This window comes from Pongo pygmaeus, chromosome 6, assembly GCF_028885625.2.
Source record: "Pongo pygmaeus isolate AG05252 chromosome 6, NHGRI_mPonPyg2-v2.0_pri, whole genome shotgun sequence".
Lineage (NCBI taxonomy): Eukaryota > Metazoa > Chordata > Mammalia > Primates > Hominidae > Pongo > Pongo pygmaeus.
In genome coordinates, this window is record NC_072379.2 from 20,972,787 (window position 1) to 20,995,368 (window position 22,582).

At 51.1% G+C, this 22,582-nt stretch overlaps 1 protein-coding gene across 4 annotated transcripts in view; it reads right to left on the bottom strand.

The window, feature by feature from the left end:
• Nucleotides 1-1,441: 1,441 nt before the first annotated feature.
• The window catches only part of LOC129041060 (general transcription factor II-I repeat domain-containing protein 1-like), a 53,950-nt gene continuing 32,809 nt past the window's right edge, over nt 1,442-22,582 (bottom strand). For 2 of the 4 annotated variants that reach the window (XM_063667294.1, XM_063667296.1), the window contains exon 7: nt 1,442-6,860. The gene's annotated coding sequence lies outside the window, so the exon portion shown is untranslated. The remainder of the gene's footprint in view (nt 6,861-22,582) is intronic. The other 2 variants (XM_063667295.1, XM_063667297.1) reach the window with 2 other exon arrangements.

A 22,582-nucleotide genomic window follows, 5' to 3' on the forward strand; every position in this document is an offset into this window, starting at 1 on the left:
GTTTCACCATGTTTGCCAGGATGGTCTCGATCTCCTGACCTCATGATCCGCCTGCCTCGGTCTCCCAAAGTGCTGAGATTACAGGCACAAGCCATCGCACCCGGCCGAAAAGACTCTGTTTTCGCCATTGAATAGTCTTTGTACTTTTGTGGAAAATCAGTTGACAGAAGAATTGTGGGTTTATTTCTAGAATCTCAATTTATTCTGTTGATTTCTATGACTGTCCTTGTGCCAGTACCACACTGTAGTAATTACCATGGCTTTGTAGTAAGTTTTGAAATCAGGAAATGTCAGTTTTCTTACATTCTTTTTCAAGATTGTTTTGGCCATTCTGGGTCCTTGTTCTCTTCTGCATTTTAGGGTTCATGTGCTTTCATTGGGCCCATCTAGATATCTAGCATAGTCTCCTTATTTTAATGATTAGTCAACTTAATTATATCTGCAAAGTCCTTTTTGCAGTGTAAGGTAACATAATCACAGGTGTAGCACCAGAGAGTGAAGGTCATGGGCGCACAGGTCCTATGAGGCTTAGTTTGGTGAAAAGGTAGAGAATGATAGGAGCAGTAAGGTTGGAGAGGGAGATAGGAAATGGAGTTTCAGAAATGTTACACAGTTTGCCTAAAGTCACATTTCCAGTACGTGGCAGAGCTGGGGTTGGAGTGCAGATAGGACTGATCTCTGTGATTTCATGGTCCACACCAAATCAGTCTTCTTAGACTCAGAGCTATTGTTATTGTTTCTGTCTAATAAATACTGAGCTTTTAATGTATGCCAAGTAATCCACAGAGCACTCCTTTATGTTTTTCTAGCTCTTAAAGAGCATCTGTAGAAGTCTTTTGGATAGGTAATAGGCTCTACTGGAACCAGCTTAAGAAAAAAAGAAAAAAACAGGGGACCAGGGTGTGTGACTCAGAATCTGAGGGTGGGCGTGCACGTAAACCTTAGCCAGGGATTGGAACTCGGAGATTGAAATCACTCAAGACGTACAGGACCTTCTACTTTTCTCTGCTTCTTGGGGTATGTCTATTTCACTCTGTAGACTGTCCTGATTCTCAGACCACTGGATGGAAGATGATCATGTCACACAGCTCCGTCATTCAAGAGAACAGCCCTGACTTAGTCCCATTTCCAAAACTCCAAGCAAAAGACTCTAACACATTTGGAGGCAATCAGCTGTGACCCTGAATTGGGGGACCGTTCACCTTATACAAATATAGCTGCTGCCAGCTTATATTTGTGGATTGAGAGGACAGTTTCCTGATACACAGGAGGTATTTGCACATGTGCTAAGCAGACTCCCCAAACTATGTTCATTTTAGTAACATTGAGTAGTACTATCATACTTACAGTACAAAACTTAAAAAACTTAATTGATCTATGTGAAAAAATAGGTATTTCCTTTTGCCCATTTCTCTTGAAAGGGAAGAAAAGGGACACAGGATAATGGCAAGATTATTTATTTATTTATTTATTTATTTATTTATTTATTTATTTATTTTTGAGACAGGGTTTCACTCTGTTGCCCAGGCTGGAGTGCCCTGGTGCGATCTTGGCTTACTGCAGTCTCTGCCTTGCGGGTCCAAGTGATTCTCATGCCTGAGCCTCCCAAGTAGCTGGGATTACAGGCAAGCACCACCACACCTAGCTACCCACTGTGTTACCTCTAGTCCTTAATTGTAGTTGTGTCTTGGTCAGTATCCGTGTCTCCTGCTCTGTACTTCTCTCTAATCCAAACTTGAAATTACCTCTCAAGTGTTTTGTTTTGTTTTTTGTTTTTTTGAGATGGCGTCTCGCTCTGTTGCCCAGGCTGGAATGCAGTGGCGTGATCTTGGCTCACTGCAACCTTCATCTCCCTGGTTCAAGTGATTCTCCTGTCTCAGCCTCCTGAGTAGCTGGGATTACAGGCGTCTGCCACCACGCCTGGCTAATTTTTGTATGTTTAATAGAGACGGGGTTTGCCATGTTGGCCAGGCTGGTCTCGAACTCCTAACCTCAGGTGATCCATCTGCCTTGGCCTCCCAAAGTGTTGTGACTATAGGTGTGAGCCACCGTTCCCGGTTGAGGGTTTTTTTTTTTTTAAATCATAGAGTAAAATTGATTTGGGAGGAGTATAATGTTCTGCAAATTTCTAAATTTTAATAGATTTATGTAAACACCTCCACAATCAGAATACAGAACAGTTTCATTACCCCAAAAAACTTTCTTGTGCTAATCCTTTATAGTCACATTCTTTCCTACCCCTAGTTCTTAAATGGAATCATACAGTATGAAAACTTTTAAGGTGGCTGCCATGGTCTGAATCTTTGTGTGTCCTCCAAATTCATATGTTGAAATTCTAAACCACAAGGTGGTGCTACTAGGAGGCGGAGCCTTTGGGAGGTGATTAGTTCATGAAAGTGGAGCCCTCATGACTGGGGCTTGTAAGTGCCCTTATAAGAGACCGCAGAGAGCCTAGCCTGTCTCCCCCTCCCATCATGTGAGGACACAGGGAGAAGGTACCTTCATTGAACCACCAGACACCAACATCTGTTGACTTCCTGATCTTGAACTTGCCAGCTTCCTGAACTGTGAGAAATAAATTTCTGTTTTTTATAACCTACTCAGTTTATGGTATTTTGTTACTGCAGCCAGAAGGAACTAAGATGCTGGTTTCTATCAGCATGAAGCCTCTGAGATTCGTCGAAGTTGTTGGGTGTACTAATACCTGTTGTTGTTGTTTTCCTGAGTAGCATTCTGTTGTATGGATGTACCATAGTTTGTTTATTCATTCACCCATCGAAGGATATTTTAGTTGTCATTTTTTGTCATCACAAATAATGCTACTATAACTGTTTGTGTATGGAATTTTGTAAATAGCAGTTTTTATTTCTCTAGAGGAAATACCCAGGAAAGGGATTGCATGGTTGGATGGTCATCGTATGTTATACATTTTTAAGAAACTATGAAAGTGTTTTCTCTAGTGTCTGTACTATTTTGCATTCCACTAGGAAGTTGCTCTGCATCCCTGCCACCCCTTGGTATTGTCAGTATTTATTTTTTTTCTGAGGTGGGGTCTCACTCTGTCACCCAGGCTGGAGTGCAGTGGTGTAATATTGGCTTGCTTCAACTTCCACCTCCCAGGCTCAAGTGATCCTCCCACCTCAGCCTACTGTGTAGCTGGGACCACAGCCATGCACCACCATCGCTGCCTATTTTTTTTTTTGTATTTTTTTGGTAGAGACTGGGTTTTGCCATGTTGCCCAGGCTGTGTCAGTATTTTCTATTTTAGCCATTCTAATAGGTTTGAGTGATATCTCATGGTGGCTTTAATTTGCATTTCTCTAATGAGTGAACAATGTTGATCAACTGTTCATGTGCTTATTGGCCACCACGTCAAAAACTGCAGATTGTTTTTTTGTTTTTTTGTTTTTTTTATTTATGAAGTATTTATTGATCATTCTTGGGTGTTTCTCGGAGAGGGGGATATGGGAGGGTCATAGGATAATACTGGAGAGAAGGTCAGGAGATAAACACATGAACAAAGGTCTCTGGTTTTCCTAGGCAGAGGTCCCTGCGGCCTTCTGCAGTGTTTGTGCCCCTGGGTACTTGAGATTAGGGAGTGGTGATGACTCTTAAAGAGCATGCTGCCTTCAAGCATCTGTTTAACAAAGCACATCTTGCACTGCCCTTAATCCATTTAACCCTGAGTTGACACAGTACATGTTTCAGAGAGCACGGGGCTGGGAGAAAGGCCATAGATCAACAGCATCCCAAGGCAGAAGAATTTCTTCTAGTCAGAACAAAATGGAGTCTCCTATGCCCACCTCTTTCTACACAGACACAGCAACAATCTGATCTCTCCTTCCTTTCCCCACACTTCCCCCCCTTCTTTTCAACAAAACCGCCATCGTCCTCATGGCCCGCTCCCGATGGTCGCTGTCTCTTCGGAGCTGTTGGGTACACCTCCCAGACAGGGCGGCCGGGCAGAGGCGCTCCTCACCTCCCAGACAGGGCGGCCGGGCAGAGGCGCTCCTCACCTCCCAGACGGGGCGGCCGGGCAGAGACGCTCCTCACCTCCCAGACGGGGCGGCCGGGCAGAGGCGCTCCTCACCTCCCAGACGGGGTGGCAGCCAGGCAGAGGCGCTCCTCACCTCCCAGATGTGGCGGCCGGGCAGAGGCGCTCCTTACTTCCTCCCAGACGGGGTGGCAGCCAGGCAGAGGCGCTCCTCACCTCCCAGACGGGGCGGCCGGGCAGAGGCGCTCCTCACTTCCCAGAGGGGGCGGCCAGGCAGAGGCGCTCCTCACTTCCCAGACCGGGCAGCCGGGCAGAGGCGCTCCTCACTTCCTCCCAGATGGGGTGGCGGCCAGGCAGAGGCGCTCCTCACCTCCCAGACGGGGCGGCCGGGCAGAGGTGCTCCTCATCTCCCAGACGGGGCAGCCGGGCAGAGGTGCTCCTCACTTCCAGACGGGGTGGCAGCCGGGCAGAGGCACTCCTCACCTCCTAGACGGGGCGGCCGGGCAGAGGCGCTCCTCACTTCCCAGACGGGGCGGCCGGGCAGAGGCGCTCCTCACTTCCCAGACGGGGTGGCGGCCGGGCAGAGGCGCTCCTCACTTCCCAGATGGGGCAGCCGGGCAGAGGTGCTCCTCACTTCCCAGATGGGGCAGCCAGGCAGAGGCGCTCCTCACTTCCTCCCAGACGGGGTGGCGGCCAGGCAGAGGCGCTCCTCACCTCCCAGACGGGGCGGCCGGGCAGAGGTGCTCCTCATCTTCCAGATGGGGCAGCCGGGCAGAGGTGCTCCTCACTTCCTCCCAGACGGGGTGGCGGCCGGGCAGAGGCACTCCTCACCTCCCAGACGGGGCGGCCGGGCAGAGGCGCTCCTCACCTCCCAGACGGGGTGGCCAGGCAGAGGCACTCCTCACTTCCCATATGGGGTGGCGGCCGGGCAGAGGCGCTCCTCACTTCCCAGATGGGGCAGCCGGGCAGAGGCACTCCTCACTTCCTCCCAGATGGGGTGGCGGCCAGGCAGAGGTGCTCCTCACCTCCCAGACGGGGCGGCCGGGCAGAGGTGCTCCTCATCTCCCAGATGGGGCAGCCGGGCAGAGGTGCTCCTCACTTCCTCCCAGACAGGGTGGCAGCCGGGCAGAGGCACTCCTCACCTCCCAGACAGGGCGGCCGGGCAGAGGCGCTCCTCACTTCCCAGACGTTGGGCGACTGGGCAGAGGCGCTCCTCACTTCCCAGACAGGGTGGCCGGGCAGAGGCGCTCCTCACATCCCAGACGATGGGCGGCCGGGCAGAGACGCTCCTCACTTCCTATACGGGATGGCGGCTGGGCAGAGGCGCTCCTCACTTCCCAGACGGGGCGGCCGGGCAGAGGGACTTCTCACATCCCAGACGATGGGCGGCCAGGCAGAGACGCTCCTCACTTCCTAGACGGGGTGGCGGCGGGGCAGAGGCTGTAATCTTAGCACTTTAAGAGGCCAAGGCAGGAGGCTGGTTGGTGGAGGTTGTAGTGAGCCGAGATCACGCCACTGCACTCCAGCCTGAGCACCATTGAGCATTGAGTGAGCGAGACTCCGTCTGCAATCCCAGCACCTCGGGAGGCCGAGGCAGGCAGATCACTCGAGGCCAGGAGCTGGAGACCAGCCCGGTCAACCCGGCGAAACCCCGTCTCCACCAAAAATACAAAAACCATTCAGGCATGGCGGCGCGCGCCTGCAATCCCAGGCACTCGGCAGGCCGAGGCAGGAGAGTCACAGGAGCCCGAGGCAGGGAGGTTGCAGCGAGCCGAGATCACGGCAGTACAGTCCAGCTTCGGCAACAGAGGGAGACCGAAAAAAGAAGGAGAGGGACACCGAAGAAAGGGGAGGGGGAGGGGGAGGGGGAGGGGAGGGGGAGGGGAGGGGGAGGGGGAGGGGGAGAGTAATTTCTCCCGAGTCCCATCATACACCTTAATCGGAACCATCATGCCAGGGGGCCCCCAGGTGCCTGGTGAAAGGTTCTGTATGCCCTGCAGATGCCAGCAGAACGGACGGGGTCCAGCCAGTCTCTGGCAGTGCCCGCCTGCCTTACCCCTGTCGGTCACATGCTACCCGTCTGGTACCCAGGAGGCCCCCATGATCCTCCCTGAGGCCCAGCCTGCCTCTTGTCCTTCTAGCTGACCTCATACACTCATTGGTGCTATGGCAGGGCCTCCCCTCTGCAGGGCACCTGCAGGTTTCCAGGGGCCTCTTGGGGATACCTGTCCTCATTCATGGAGACCTCAGGCTCCCTGGGGAGGCACCAGGGTGGAGAGGGGCTATATTTTTTTCAAGGTGGTAAGCCATCTATTGCATGCCCACCTGGACCACATCTATCTTTGCTTTTAAAAAATTTATTAAATTTTTTTTTTTAGAGACAGGGTCTTGCTCTGTTGCTCAGGCTGCAGTGCAGTGGTACAATCATAGCTCACTGCAGCCTCCAACTCCTGGTGTCTCTGTCTTTTTCATTTTTTTTTGAGATGGAGTCTTGCTCTGTCGCCCAGGCTGGAGTGCAGGGGCGTGAACTCAGTTCACTGCAACCTCTGCCTCCCGGGTTCATGCAATTCTCCTGCCTCAGTCCCCCAAGTAGCTGGGATTACAGGTGCCCACAACCACGCCCAGCTAATTGTTGTATTTTTAGTAGAGATGGGGTTTCACTATGTTGCTCAGGCTGGTCTTGAACTCCTGACCTCAAGTGATCTGCTTGCCTCCCAAAGTGCTGGGATTATAGGCATGAGCCACTGCACCCGGCTCTACCTTTTTTCAAAAGGAACAGTCTGTAGTCCCCATGGGGCAGAAGGGTGGCTTCCTCACCTCCGACTCAACTGGCACCTTGGCATCGTTGCAGATTTCTGCAAAGGGTCTGAAAAAGAAATAAATGAGGTGGCAGTTAGAAAATGAGGTTGTCCCCTCTTTTTTTTTTGAGATGGAGTCTCGCTCTGTCACCCAGGCCAAAGTGCAGTGGCACAATTTTGGCTGATGGCAGCCTCCACCTCCTGGGTTCACACCATTCTCCTGCCTCAGCCTCCTGAGTAGCTGGGACTACAGGTGCCCGCCACCACGCCCAGCTAAGTTTTATATTTTTAGTAGATATGGGGTTTCGCCATGTTGGCCAGGCTGGTCTTGAACTCCTGACCTCAGGTGATTTGCCTGCCTCCACCTCCCAAAGTGCTGGGATTACAGGCATGAGCCATTGCGTCTGGCCGTTTTCCCCCCCTTCTCACCTGCTCCCTGAGATGTGCTGCTGCTGCTGCTGCTGCTGCTGCGGGAGCCTGGTAACACCGAAATAAAAGTGGGGAACACACCGTCCCGACAGAGCATTCCCTATATAGGCCCTGGACGATGGACCTGGGCCGGCAAATCATTCCTCTGGGTCTGCTCTCCTCATCTATAAAGCGAGGATATTGTCTGACCAAGTGATCAGAAATGTGTGCCCAGATTTATGCAAGTGGATAGTCATCACAGCATTATTATCAATTATTATTTTTGAGACAGTCTCACTCTTTTGCCCAGGCTGGAGTTCAGTGGTGCCATCCTAGCTCACTGCAGCCTCAAAGTTCTGGGCTCAATCGATCCTTCTGCCTCAGCTTCCCAGTAGTTGGGAATGCAGGTGCACACCACCATGCCCGGCTAATTTATTTTTTAATTAATTAATTTTTTTTTTTTTGAGATGGAGTCTCGCTCTGTTGCCCAGGCTGTTGTGCTATGGCGTGGTTTCAGCTCACTGCAACCTCCACCTCCCAGGTTCAAGCGATTGTCCTGCCTTAGCCTCCTGAGTAGCTGGGATTACAGGCGTGAGCCACCACACCTGGCCATTTTCCTGCATTTTCTAGTTGTTACTTTTGGGGGTGAACTATCTGTGGGAGAAAGGGAAACCTCCACTTTTTGATTTTGAACAATTTGGGTTTTTTTGACACATGCAAATATTATCTTAATTTAGAAAAACATGTAGGCCAGCACAGTGGCTCATGTTTGTAATCCCAGCACTTTGGGAGGCCAAGGCAGGCGGATCACTTAAGGTCAGGAGTTCGAGGCCAGCCTGGCCAACATGGTGAAACCCTGTCTCTACAAAAATACACAAATTAGCCGGGTGTGGTGGCGGGCACATGTGATCCCAGCTATTTGGGAGGCTGAGGCACAAGAATTGCTTGAATGCAGGAAGAAGAGGTTGCAGTGAGCCAAGATGGTGCCACTGCACTCCAGTCTGGGTGATGGAGCAAGACCTCATCTCAAAAAAACAAAGAAACAAAATGTGTAATATAACATTGAAGGCGGGCTGGGCGCGGTAGCTCAAGCTTGTAATCCCAGTACTTTGGGAGGCTGAGGCGGGCAGATCACCTGAGGTCGGGAGTTCGAGACCAGCCTGACCAACGTGGAGAAACCCCGTCTCTTAAAAATACAAAATTAGCTGGGGTGGTGGCGCATGCCTGTAATCCCAGCTACTCGGGAGGCTGAGGCAGGAGAATTGCTTGAACCTGGGAGGTGGAGGTTGCAGTGAGCCAAGATCGTGCCATTGCACTCCAGCCTGGGTAACTAAAGCAAAACTCCATCTTAAAAAAAAAAAAAAGAAAGGCCGATGTGGGAGGATGGCTTGAGCCCAGGAGTTCGAGACTAACCTGTGCAATACAAAAAAAAAAAAAAAAAGTGTCTGGGTGCGGTGACTCATGCCTGTAATCCCAGCACTTTGGGAGGCCGAGGCGGGTGGATCACCTGAGGTCAGGAGTTCGAGACCAGCCTGACCAATATGGTGAAACCCCGTCTCTACTAAAAATATAAAAAAAAATTAGCCACACGTGGTGGCGTGTGCCTGTAGTCCCAGCTACTCAGAATCCTGAGGCAGGAGAATTGCTTGAACCTGGGAGGTGGAGGTTGCAGTGAGCTGAGATCATGCCACTGTACTCCAGCCTGTGCGACAGAATGAGACTGCATCTCAAAAAGAAAGTAATAATATATTAATAAAATAATAATTTAAAAATATAAAGAAACACATCGAAGTGTTGACCTTCATAGGAGACTTACAGCTTCTTTTCTTCTATCTTTTCATATTTTCCAGGTTGCTTTGTGTACTGTTCTGAAAATAAGCGAATCATCTATTGTATTAAAAAAAAAAAAAAAAAGACTGGGCCACACAGTTTGGGTGTGGTGGCTCACGACTGTAACCCCAGCACTTTCGGAGGCCAAGGTAGGAGGATCACTTGAGCTTAGGAGTTTAAGACCAGCCTGGGCAACACAGTGAGACCCTGTTGAGGCTGCAGTGGGTCATGATCATACCTCTGTACTCCTGCCTGGGCAACAGAGTGATACCCTGTCTCAAAACAAAAACCAAAACCCAAAAGACTGTAAGGATATATGGTATAGTAGTAATAACGGAGGCTGGGTGCAGTGGCTCACGCCTGTAATCCCAGCACTTTGGGAGGCTGAGGCGGGCAGATCACTTCAGGTCAGGAGTTCGAGACCAGCCTGGCCAACATGGTGAAACTCCATCTCTACCAAAAAATACAAAAATTAGCCGGTGTGGTGGCTCACACCTGTAATCCCAGCACTTTGGGAGGCCGAGGTGGGAAGATCGCTTGAGCCTAGAAGATCAAGACCAGTCTGGGCAACATGGTGAAACCTCATCTCTACTAAAAATAGAAAAATTAGCCGGGAGTGGTGGCGCACACTTGTAGTCCTAGCTACTTGGGAGGCTGGGGCAGGAGGATTGCCTAAGCCCAGGAGGTGTAGGCTGCAGTGAGCAGACATCGCACCACTGTACTCCAGCCTGGGCAACAGAGTGAGACCCTGTTTAAAAAAAAAAAAGAAAATCAACATACACAAAATGTGGGTCATGGGCAGAGCAGCCATGTCCCCAGGGAGCAGGCAGGCCAGCTGGGGGCTCCTGAAGGCTAGGCTGGCTGCAGAGGGAGGGAGGACCTCCCCCTTTCCCCGGAGGAGGGCTTGGTGTGTTGACCCTGACCACAGACACTGACTGTATTTCTCGTTGAAGAGTTCCTTCACCTGCTCCTGCAGGATCACCTTCTCCCCGAGTCTGTTGGTGTCATCTTCATCTAAAGAGGAAGACAAGGGGGCATGACAGTTGGCACCGGCTTGGCCACCAGACCTGCTGCTTCTCCCACCAGGCATCCCTGACCTGCCAAAACATTCTCTGCCGGCCCTGCCTACTCCCATGCAGCTGTTTGTTTGTTTAGTTACTTATTTATTTTAATTAATTAATTTATTTACTTTTTGAGAGAGTCTCGCTCTGTTGCCCAGGCTGGAGTGCAGTGGCACGATCTCAGCTTACTGCAACCTCCACCTCCCAGGTTCAAGTGATTCTCCTGTGTCAGCCTCCCAAGTAGCTGGGATCACAGGCACGCACCACCATGCCTAGCTAATTTTTGTATTTTTTAGTAGAGACGGGTTTTCACCATGTTGCTCAGGCTGGTCTCAAACTCTTGGGCTCAGGTGATCCACCCGCCTCAGCTTCCCAAAATGTTGGGATTACAGGCATAAGCCACTGTGCCCAGCTGTAGCTGGTTTCTAGCCCCAGTTGTTGGTCTGTCCATCCATCCATTTTTCTTTCTTTGAGACATGGTTTTGTTCTGTCACCCAGGCTGGAAGTCAGCGGTGCAATCAGATAGTTCACGGAAGCCTCCAAATGCCAGGCTCAAGTGATCCTCCTGCCTCAGCCTCCTGAGTGGCTGGAAATACAGATGTGTGCCACCATGCCTAATTTTTTAAATTTTTGGTAGAGATGGAGTCTCACTATGTTGCCCAGGCTGATCTTGAACTCCTGGCCTCAAGCGATCCTCGTCTTGGCCTCCCAAATTTCGGGAATTACAGGTGTGAGCCACGGTGGCCAGCCCATCCGACATTTTCTTATCAGTGTCCCCAGCATAGGCCCTGTGTTGGGCACAAAACAACCTAAAAAGGCAGGGCTGCTCCCCTGAGGGTCTCCCAGCCAGAAGGGGTGTCACCTGGTCACCAAAGTACAACAGACACACTTAGGAGACAAGAGGCATGAATGAGGATGACCACCCTGTCTGGGCAAGTCTGGGGAGACCTCCCCCAGGAGAGCAGGATGCTTGAATGGGCTCTTAAGGCCTGACATTGGTGGCTCATGCCTATAATCCCAGCACTTTGGGAGGCAGAGGCAGGCAGATCACTTGAGGCCAAGAGTTCGAGACCAGTCTGGCCAACATGGTGAAACCCTGTCTCTACTAAAAATACAAAAAGATTAGCTGGGCATGGTGGCAGGCACCTGTAGTCCCAGCTACTCGGGAGGGTGAGGCAGGAGAATCGCCTGAGCCTGGGAGGTGGAGATTGCAGTGAGCAGAGATCACGTCACTGCACTCCAGCCTGGGAGACAGAGACCTGTCTCAAACAAAAATGAAAACAACAACAAAAAAGGGCTCTGAAAAGGCAGGTAGGAGTTTGTGAAGGATGGAGTGGCAGTGGGAAGACACTGGGGCAGAAGGACAAGCCATGCACAGGCACTCAAGGGTGAAAGATCCTGTGCTGGTCAGGTGCGGCGGCTCATGCCTGTAATCCCAGCACTGTGGGAGGCCGAGACGGGCAGATCACCAGAGGTCAGGAGTTCGAGACCACCCTGGCCAACATGGAGAAACCCCGTCTCTACTAAAAATACAGAAATTAGCCAAGTGTGGTGGCGGGCACCTGTAATCCCAACTACTCAAGAGGTTGAGACAGGAGAACTGCTTGAACCCGGAAGGCAGAGGTTGCAGTGAGCCGAAATCACACCATTACGCTCCAGCCTGGGCGACAAGAGCAAAACTCCGCCTCCAAAAAACAAAAAAAAGGAAAAAAAAAAAAGAAAGATCCCTTGTCCTGGAAGTGGCTGAACATGGGGGTGGTACAGGGGAGACAACTGATGGGCCTAGCGGGGTCTGTGCACAGGGGCCGGTGTGACTGCTGGGCTGTTGGAAATCCCCTGACTGCTCACTGGCCAAGGTCTGTGAATGGGAAACAGACTGTGTCTGGGAGTGTGGGGGCTGTGCATTCTCCCTGCTCACTGCCCTGGCAACCGTCACGGCCTATCTGCTGCTTGAGCCCCAGCGTGCTCTGCTCTCCCCTCCTGTAGCCTAGAGGAGCTGCTGGGGTCAGTTAGCCCTGGAGACGGGGCCTGACCTGGGCTGTAAGGCTGAGGGGTGGTTGGGCTGGAGATGGGGTCTGGGGCAGAGCTCTGCAGCAGCCTGTGGGTTTGTGCCAGGGTTGAGGACGGGGCTGGGATTGCAGGAAGGGTGGCTTGCATGTCCAACAGGAACTCTCTCTGAGAAGCATGGGGTCACATGGGCTGGGCCTCTGGGGCAGGCAGGTTGGGTAAGGGTGAAATGTTGGAGGGGTGAAGCTAGAAGCAGGCAGGGAGCCAGGGCCGGATGAGACAGGGCAGAGCAGACTGATGAGTTGTTGGAACAAAATGACTTTTTTTTCTCTTTGTTTTTCCAAGACAGAGTCTCACTCTGTTGCCCAGGCTGGAGTGCAGTGGCGCAGTCTCGGTTCACTGCAACCTCTGCCTCCCAGGTTCAAGCTATTCTCGTGCGTCAGCCTCCTGAGAGCTGGGACTACAGGCGCCTGCCACCACATCCGGTTAATTTTTGTATTTTTAGTAGAGATGGGGTTTTGCCATGTTGGCCAGGCTGGTCTTGAACTCCTAAGCTCAGGTGATCTGCCCACCTTGGCCTCCCAAAGTGCTGGGATTATAGGCGTGAGCCACGGTGCCCAGCCTGGCTCCTGTTTTTTGAGACAGGGTCTCACCCTGTTTCCCAGGTTGGAGTATAGTGGTGCCATCATGACTTACTGCAGCCTTGAACTCTTTGGCTCAAGCAATCCTCCCCACTCAGCCTCTCTAGTAGCTGGGGCTCCAGGCATGAATCACCATGCCAGACTAAGTTTTTAAAAAATTTTTGTAGAGACAATCTCTCTCTGTTGCACAGGCTGTTCTCGAACTCCTAGGCTCAAGTGATCCTCCTGCTTCAGCCTCCGAAAGTGCTGAGATTACAGTTGTGAGTCACTGTGCCTGGCTCTTTTAATCTTGAAAACTCTGGGAAGAGCTCACTTCTGTTTAGGAGGCTGCCTTGGGAACTGCATCTCCTGGGCTGGTGCTCTGTGCTGCTTGGAGTCTGCAGACCCTATCTGGGTGGCTTGGCCTCCCGTGCACAAGCTGCCAGAATGGAGGCCCCATTCCCAATGTGGGGGCTGCCCCAAAGAGCAGGGAGTTTCCCACAGGACAGAGGCTGGGCACCTGCTTGGCCTGGTTCCTCCTTTTCCCAGGGCTCCAACACCCACCCCCTCAGGTCCTCCCAAACCCTGCAGGTCCCTGCAGGTCCCTGGCCTGTTCCGTCCACACCCACACTCAGGAATCTCCACACATCTCTGAGTTGCTGCATCTGTCTTCAGGCACGGCCTGCCAGCCCTCCTGGGTACCCAGAGACACCGCAAACATCAGCCATTCCAGACAACATCCTCCTCCCGTGTCCCTATCTCATGGAGTAATGCCTCTAATTCAGCCACACCAAGACCCCACACTCCACATCCCCTAGAACCCTCATCTCCTGTGGCCCAACATGGCCCTTCCTTTCAGGACTGGGATGTGGGAAGGATCAAGGCCACCCTTGTCCAAATCCCATGCAGACAACGGTGATGGAGTCCTGGGCCCAAAGATCAGCTCCTAGAACCTGCAGGGAAGCAACAGTACGTTCCATCTGTCCCCATGCCACTGAGGAATCTTTGGTGGCAGGATTCTCAGCAGGCACAGCCGTGTGTGCACAGAACAGAGAAAGGATGGCCTGGACCACACACATCACTGTGTGCAGATGCTTTCCTAGACACTGCAGCCAAGGACACAGAGGCTCAGAGAGGTAAAGAAACTTGCCCAAGGTCACACAGCCACTAAGCACCAGGAGTACTCTGTGTTGACCCCAAAGCCCTGGTCTTTCCACTCTACCATGTGTCGAACCCAAAGCCCTGGTCTTTCCACTCTACCATATGTCGACCCCAAAGCCCTGGTCTTTCCACTCTACCATGAGCCCTGGGTTTCCTGATGTCTCAGATTCCCCTACAGTTTTTCTTTCGTTCTTTCTTTCTTTCTCTCTCCCTTTCTTTCTTTCTTTTTCTTTCTTTCCTTCCTTCTTTCCCTCCCTCCCTCTTTCTTTCTTTCTTTCCTTTCTTTTTCTTTCTTTCTTTTTTTTTTTTTAAAGAGTCTTGCTCTGTCACCCAGGTTGGAGTACAGTGGTACGATATTGGCTCACTGCAACCTCCGCCTCCTGGGTTCAAGTGATTCTCATGCCTCAGCCTCTCGAGTATCTGGGATTACAGGTACCTGCCACCATGCCTGGCTAATTTTTGTATTTTTAGTAGAGACAGGGTTTCACCGTGTTGCTCAGGCTGGTCTTGAACTCCTGGCCTCAGGTGATCCGCCCGCCTCAGCCTCCCAAAGTGCTGGGATTATAGACATGAACCACCATGCCCGGCCTCCCCTACAGTAGCTATAGAAAGAAACCTTAATCTTTAAGATAGTTTCGTCTAAATCCGTTGCTTTCAGCCCACAATGCCACGCCTCTGTCTTCTCCTGTGCTGGGACAGAGCGAGACTCAAAGTCAGAGCTCTACGAAGCCTGCAGGACAGAAAGAAGCTTAGCAAGCCCCTCAAAGATGAGGCCCAGGCCGGGCACAGTGGCTCACGCCTATAATCCCAGCACTTTGAGAGGCCGAGGTGGGTGGATCACTTGAGGTCAGGAGTTCCAGACCAGCCTGGCCAACGTGGTGAAACCGTGTCTCTACTAAAAATACAAAAAATTAGCTGGGCATGGTGGTGCATGCCTGTAATCCCAGTTACTCAGGAGGCTGAGGCAGGAGGATCCCTTGAACTGGGAGGTGGAAGCTGCAGTGAGCTAAGATCACGCCACCGCACTCCAGCCTGGGTGACAGAGCAAGACTCTGTCTCAAGAAAAAACAAAAAACATGGGACCCCAAACTCACTATGCCAAAGGGAAATGTTAAGCTTGGGAACTGAGTCACACAACAGCCTTTTGTCCCTAAGCAGATGGCTGTTAAGACAGAAGGTCACCTATCTCCCCGGTGGCCTCCCTCACCCTGGTCATGTAAATTCACAGCTTATCTTCACAGGCAGGGGGCAAAGACAAGAATAGAAATCATCGCTCTGTCCACCCAAGACAAATATGTATTTGACTTCCTCTATTCTGTTTACATTATCTTATGTAAAATGCAGATTTACTGAGCACAGGATGAATACATCATTAACTATTCCTCTTCTCCTTTTATTTTTTTATTTTTTGAGACAGAGTCTCACTGTTTTCCAGGTTGGAGTGCAGTGGCATGATTTTGGCTCACTGCAGCCTCCACCTACCGGGTTCGAGTGATTCTTGTGCCTCAGCCTCCAGAGTAGCCAGGATTACAGGCACCCACCACCACGCCTGTTGAATTTTTTGTATTTTTAGTAGAGATGGGGTTTCATTATGCTGCCCATTATGCTCCTGATCTCAGGTGATCCACCTGCCTTGGCCTTCCAAAATGCTGGGATTACAAGCGTGAGCCACTGTGCCCAGCCCCTTTCCCCTTTAAATACCAAAGTCCTCAAAATCCTCTCTGGAAAAAAGCACAGGCCACAGACCCTGTTGCAGCTTGAGTCTCTTTTTCCTGGCTGTGTCCTCCACCATGGCAAAATAAATCTCTAAATCGGTTGAGACCTGTTTCAGGCACTTTCTGGTTTACCTGGCCCACGGGAGCCTATAGCAGGGAGGGCTTCCCAGAGGAGGTGACCACCACACGGGGCCCAAAGCTCCAAGGATGTGGGCTCATCTGCACTCTGGGGCTCATCACACAGACCTCCAAGGCAGTTAGGAGCGGCAAGTAAGACACAAGGAAACTTGTAGTATCCTGTAATTTCAGGTGCTCAACAAGCATTAGCCAATCAGGAAACTTCCCCTGTTCCTTCCAAGTCTTGCCTGGTCTGGGGAGAAGTGCAACCCTAAACCAGGCTGCGGCTAACCAGCAGTGACACTATGGGGCAGTCAATAGCACACTATGGCAGCTCTACATGAGGTACAGGTCCCAGGCGGTGAACCAGAAGTGGCAGGAGTATGCGTGTCAGGAAAGTGGGGCTGGGCTGGCTGAGGGGGCTGGCGGTTTGGGGAGGCGTCCTGACCACCTCTGGAGTGTGGGAGGGGTGGAGTGGGGCTAAATGCCTTTGTCAATAATACCAAGAACTGGCCAGATGTAGTGGCTCATGCCTGTAATCCCAGCACTTCGGGAGGCTGAGGCCAGGAGTTTGAAACCAGTCTGGGGAACATGGCAAGACCCTGTCTCTACAAACAAACAAACAAAAATTAGCTGGGCATGGTGGTGTGTGCCTGTAATCCCAGCCACTTGGGAGGCAGAGGTGGGAGGATCGCTTGAGCCTGGAAGGTCAAGGTTGCAGGGAGCCATGATTGCACCACTGCACTCCAGCCTGGGCAACTGAGCTAGACCCTGTCTCAAACTAACAATAAACAAAAATTAAAAAATAAAAAACAAGCTTGGCACATACTATGTGCAGACACTGTGCAAAGCCCACAGTATACCTTGCCCATGGGATTCTCCAGCTCAGTCAACATCAAGCTCCGGAAGAACACTGATTTTTCTCTGTAGCTGCTCTTGCATTTTCCTACCTCTTTATTTAATTTAGAGGAAAGAGGATTACTTTTTTTTTTTTGTTAGAGACAGGGTCTTGCTGTCATTCAGGCTGGAGTGCAGTAGCTGGGGCTACAGGTGCAGGCCACTACACCCAGCTAATTTTTCCATTTTTTGTAGAGATGGGATCTTGCTATGTCGCCCAGGTTACATTTTTTTAAATCATGAGTTTCTGAAGGAAATGGGGTAGGGCAGGATCTGGTGGGAGCTGGATTGGATGAGCTCCTGCTTGAATTCCTGCATACACTGGGGAAAAGGGGGATCCCCAGGGCCAGGGATGGGGAAGGTCCCTGGCTCATTAGACAGGAAGGCAATCTTGATTCTAACCCCTAATGCTGTGTGGTGTATGGAAAATCACTCAACCTCTCTGAATCTGTTTCCTAATTTGAGACTCTGGGCCTGCTGGATCTAATCTCACATACCAAAAAGCACTACAGACTGGGCATAGTGGCTCATGTCTGTCATGCCAGCACTTTGGAAGGCTGAAGTGGGACTATTGCTTGAGGCCAGGAGTTTGAGACCAGCCTGAGCAAAATAGGGAAAACCTGTTTCTACCACAAAAAAAAAAAAAAAAAAAAAAAAAAAAAAAAAAAAAGCTGGGCATGGTGGTGCACACCTGTAGTCCCATCCCAGCTCTTCTGGGAACTGTGAGTGCACCAGAGGCAGCTCCTTGGGCAAATAAGTGACTCACTGTCTGGGAGGGAACCTGAACCACAGGTGAAGACCGACTCCCCTGTCCCCTGCCATGTCTGGGGACCTGACACTGGGTTTGTGTCTGTGCTCTAGCCGTGCCCTGCAGGGGAAAGGGCAACATCTCGATCTGAACAGATATTCCTGTTGGGGCTCTGAGGTGTGCAGGCTGGTGCCAGTCTCTCCCGACAGGAATCGTGGCCACCGCTGCAACCGAGACAGCTTGCCCACACACCCTGGTTAGCCCTGAGGGAGGGAGAATGCTAAGATCCTTGCTAACCTAGATGCCCCAGCCAGGTGTTTTTTGTTTGTTTGTTAATTGAGATGATCTGGCTCTGTTGCCCAGGCTGGAGTGCAGTGAGCAATCTCACTGTAACCTCCGCCTCCTGGGCTGAAGCCATCCTCCATCCTCAGCCTCCCGAGTAGCTGGTGCTACAGGTGTGTGCCACTATGCCTGGCTTATTTTTGTATTATTTGTAGAGACAAGGTCTTATTATGTTGCCCAGGCTGATCTTCAACTCCTAAGCTCAAGCAATCCAGCCACCTTGGCCTCCCAAAGTGCTGAGATACAGGCATGAGCCACCATGCCCAGACCAGCTGAGCACCTCAGAGAGCTTCAGGTGGGTCATGAGTACCCTTTCCCGACAGAGCCAGGCTCCTGCCACCCTCATCTTGTCACCACCAGGGAGTTCCCCAAGGACTGCTGTGGGCAGTGGTGGCCTCGGCCTCAGGTGGGGCAGGGCAGCTCCAGCATGCCTGGTCACCTCTGAGTCTTATCTGCTCACGGGAAAAACACGGATCAGAGAACTGCCTCAGAGAGCTGCTGAGAACACTGCGGGGGCAGGCGCAACACCGGGCCCTGCAAGGCCAGGGCCACAAGCCCAGTGGTCTACCCAAGACTGATTGCCTGGGTTCAAATCCCATCTCTGCTATCAGCTCGCGACCCTGGGCAAGTCCCTGAACCACTTGATGTCCTCATCTGCACAGCAGCAATGGGCCGGGCGCGCGGTGGCTCACACCTGGCATCCCAGCACTTTGCAGGGCTGAGATGGGCATATCACTAGAGGTCAGGAGTTTAAGACCAGACTGGCCAACATGGTGAAACCTCATCTCTACTAATAATACAAAAAAATTAGCTGGGCGTGGTGGCGGGTGCCTGTAATCCCAGCTACTCGGGAGGCTGAGGCAGGAGAATCACTTGAACCTGGGAGGCGGAGGTTGCAGTGAGCCGAGATTGCACCACTGTGCTCCAGCCTGGGCAACAAGAGCAAAACTCCATCTCAAAAAAAAAAACAAAAACAAAACAAAAAAGGGGTTAGGGGAGTGGGTTTAGTTTACTGTCCGGAACGCCAAGTCAGCAAACCTATTCTTGGGGGCACCTGCCTGAGCTTTCCTGAACCCAGGCTGGCTGTAAATGACACCCACGGCTGCAAACATTTCAGAGTGTTCTGTTTGGAAATGTCATAGTTAGGACTCAGTGTGTGTGGGGGTTCACCTCATGGTCTGCCCCTAGTGCTGTGCAGAAAGTCCTGCTGAAAGAACCCATCCCTGCAGCAGTGACCTCCTGCCCACTGCCCCTGGGCAGTGACGCCTTTGGTGGACAGGCCTTCCCTTGACATTTTTCCTGCCCCTTCCTGCTCATGCTGTTCTTCGGTCTCCTCTCTCTTTAACGCTGCCTGGGCAACTCTCAGCTTATCTTTTCCAACCTGCTGTCTGTTAGCTCAAAGAGTAACTGAATTTTGCGAAGGGGGAAAAAAAGACAACCAGGCTCACTGAATCACAGCCATGCTATGTACACAATTTTAAACCAACTGGCTGGGGTGATGCCTGGGCTGGCTCTGCGGCTCTCTCCTGGGGCAAAGTGCAAGAGCCCTGGCCAGCCTTGGCCTCTCCCTGCCTAGTTAGAGGTCTTCAGCTCAGACTGACGATCTCATATTGGTAATTACGACCATTCACAGCAGGGAGACGCAGCCAGCGAAGGGCAAGCGCGGCTTAGAGGGGAGAGACTGCGATCTGTAGCAGAAGCGTGGGATAATAGCCCTCCTCTCCCCTCCTGAACCACTTCACAGAGCCACAACTCACTGCCAGGCCGGGGCAGAGTTCAGGGCTGCAGCGATTGCACCACTGCATTCCAGCCTGGGTGACAGTGAGACCCAGTCTCGAAAAAATAAAAAAGGTACATTCAGGTTCAGCTTTTAACCCCTTGTAGGGCCTGTGCACAGGTTTAGCAGGAATTCCATCAGCTCCATTTCATGGATGAGATAACTGAGGCCTGGAGAGAGGAGGGCCAAGCTGCAGTGGGGCAGAGACCTGTGCCCAGGCCAGTGATCATGAGTCTGTGCTTCTCCTGCCATCAGACCTGGCTGAGCCTGGACACTGCGTGCAGGAGGGGCCCTTAAGCCTTGACCCATTTTACAAAGGGAACTGTCGTTTTTTTTCTTGAGATGGAGTCTTGCTCTGTCGCTCAGGGTGGAGTGCAGCGGCATGATCTGGGCTCACTGCAATCTCCGCCTCCCAGGTTCCAGCAATTCTCTTGCCTTAGCCCCTCGAGTAGCTGAGACTACAGGCACGAGCCACCACGCTCGGCTAATTTTTGTATTTTCAGTAGAGATGGGGTTTCACCATGTTGGCCGGGCTGGTCTCGAACTCCTGACCTCAGTTGATCTGCCCGCCTCGTTCCCCCAAAGTGCTGGGATTACAGGTGTGAGCCACCGTGCCCAGCCCAAAGGGAACTGTCTTAAAGTGGGATTGAGTTGTTGAAGTACTCTCTGTGTCCCCAAGACCCCTCCTTCTGAACCCCTCTAGGGCCTAGACATGCCAGAGCCATCAAACCCCCAAATCCAAAACTCCAGTGGGGGTGAGAAGGAGGCTGCTGGAATGGGGGAATCTCCACTTCTCTTCCTCTGCATTTTTTTTTTTTTCAGATGGAGTCTCACTCTGTTGCCCAGGCTGGAGTGCAGTGGCACGATCTCAGTTTACTGCAACCTCTGCCTCCCGGGTTCAAGCGATTCTCCTGCCTCAGCCTCCTGAGTAGCTGGGATTACAGGCATGCACCACCATGCCTGGCTAATTTTTGTATTTTTAGTAGAGATGGGGTTTCACCATGTTGCCCAGGCTGGTCTTGAACTCCTGGGTTCAAGCAATCCACCCACCTCGGCCTCCCAAAGTGTTGGGATTATAGGCGTGAACCACTGCACCTGGCCTTCTTCCTCTGCTTTTCAAAAATTATATTTTTGGAGATGTAGTCTCATTTTGTCACCCATGGAGTGGTGCGATCCTAGCTCAATGAAGCCTTGACCTCATCCTCCTGCCTCAGTCTCCTGAGTACGTGGACCTACAGGTGCACACCACCACGTCTGGCTAATTTTAAAATTTTTGTAGAGACAGGATCTTGCTACATTGCCCAGGTTGATCTCAAACTCCTGGCCTCAGGCAGTCCTTCCCTCTCAGCCTCCCAAAGTGTTGGGATTACAGGTATAAGCCACCAGGCTGGGCCTTAAACTTTTTAATGGATCTATGCTTCTCTTCCGCTGCTTTTTTTTTTTTTTTTTTTTTTTGAGACAGGATCTCGCTCTGTTGCCCAGGCTGGAGTGCAGTGGCATGATCTCAGCTCATTGCAACCTCTGCCTCCTGAGTAGCAAGCGTGCCACCATGCCTGGCTAATTTTTTTTGTATTTTTAGTAGAGATGGGGTCTTGCCATGTTGCCCAGGCTGGTCTCAAATTCCTGAGGTCAAGGGATCCTCCAGTCGCGGCCTCCCACAGTACTGGGTTTACAGGCATGAGCCATCACGCCCGGCTATAAGTGTTAATTGCATTCTTAGTAACAGCAAAACAATGGAAGCAGCCCAAGGAGAGGAGAGTGAGGAACTGCATCATGGTAAAATTCCACTCAATGGAAGATTATAGAGTCTCGAGAACTAAGAGGCTACAGCTACACACTTCGACATTATGTCAACCAAAGCTAAGTGGTAAATAGCAAGTCCCAGACTCTATTCAATAACATGCCTTTGTTATAAAAGTAAAATTATAGGCTGGGCGTGGTGGCTCACGCCTGTAATCCCAGCATTTTGGGAGGCTGAGGCAGGTGGATCACAAGTTCAGGAGATGGAGACCATCCTGGCTAACACGGCGAAACCCCGTCTTTACTAAAAATACAAAAAATTAGCTGGGCATGGTGGCAGGCGCCTATAGTCCCAGCTGCTTGGGAGGCTGAGGCCAGAGAATCACTTGAACCCGGGAGGTGGACGTTGCAGTGAGCTGAGATCACACAACTTCAGCCAGGGCGACAGAACGAGACTCCATCTCAAAAAAAAAAAAAAAAAAGTAAAATTATAAGCAAAATGAAATAATTTTTGTTTAGGCAAACATTATACGCAGTAAAATAATTTAAAAAAATTAACCCATGAGCCTGGTGTCGTGGCTCATGCCTGTAATCTTACCACTTTGGGAGGCCAAGGCAGGAGGATCACTTGAGGACAGGAGTTGGAGACCAGCCTTGGGCAACATAGACTCTGTCTACAAAAAATTTAAGAGTAGCTGGTGCAGTGGCACCCGGCTGTATTCTCAGCTACTCGAAGGCTGAGGCGGGAGGATTGCTTGAGCCTAGGAGTTGGAGGCTACAGTGAGCTATGTGATAGTGTTACTGCACTCCAGCCTATCTCTACAAAAATAAAAAATAAAATATGAGCTGGACATGGTAGCATGTGTGCTTGTAGTCCTAGCCACTCGAGGGGCTGAGGTGGTAGGATGGCTTGAGCCTAGAAGGTCCAGGCTGCAGTAAACTATGACTGTGCCACTGCACTCCAGCCTGGGCAAGAGGGAGACTGTCCTTAAAAAAAAAATTAAAAAAGAAATCAACCAGTGAAAAATGATTATATCATGAATGAGAACAGGCACAGAAGACATTTTTGGAAATTTGAATAAAGACCATATATTGGATGACAGGGAATTACTCAGTTTTGTAAGTGCGATGATACTATTGTGAGTATGTAAGATAATAGTGTTGTTCTTCGGAGATGTGCATTGAAATATTTAGGCATGAAGAGTCAAGATGTTTGCAACTTACTTCAAATGGAGAAAAAGAAAGAGAAATTATTTGTGTGTGTGTATGTATGTATGTGTGTGTGTGTGTGTATATGTGTGTGTGTGTGAGACAGAGAGAGAGCAGGGAAAATGGCAATATGCTAAGAATTACTGAACCCAGCTGGG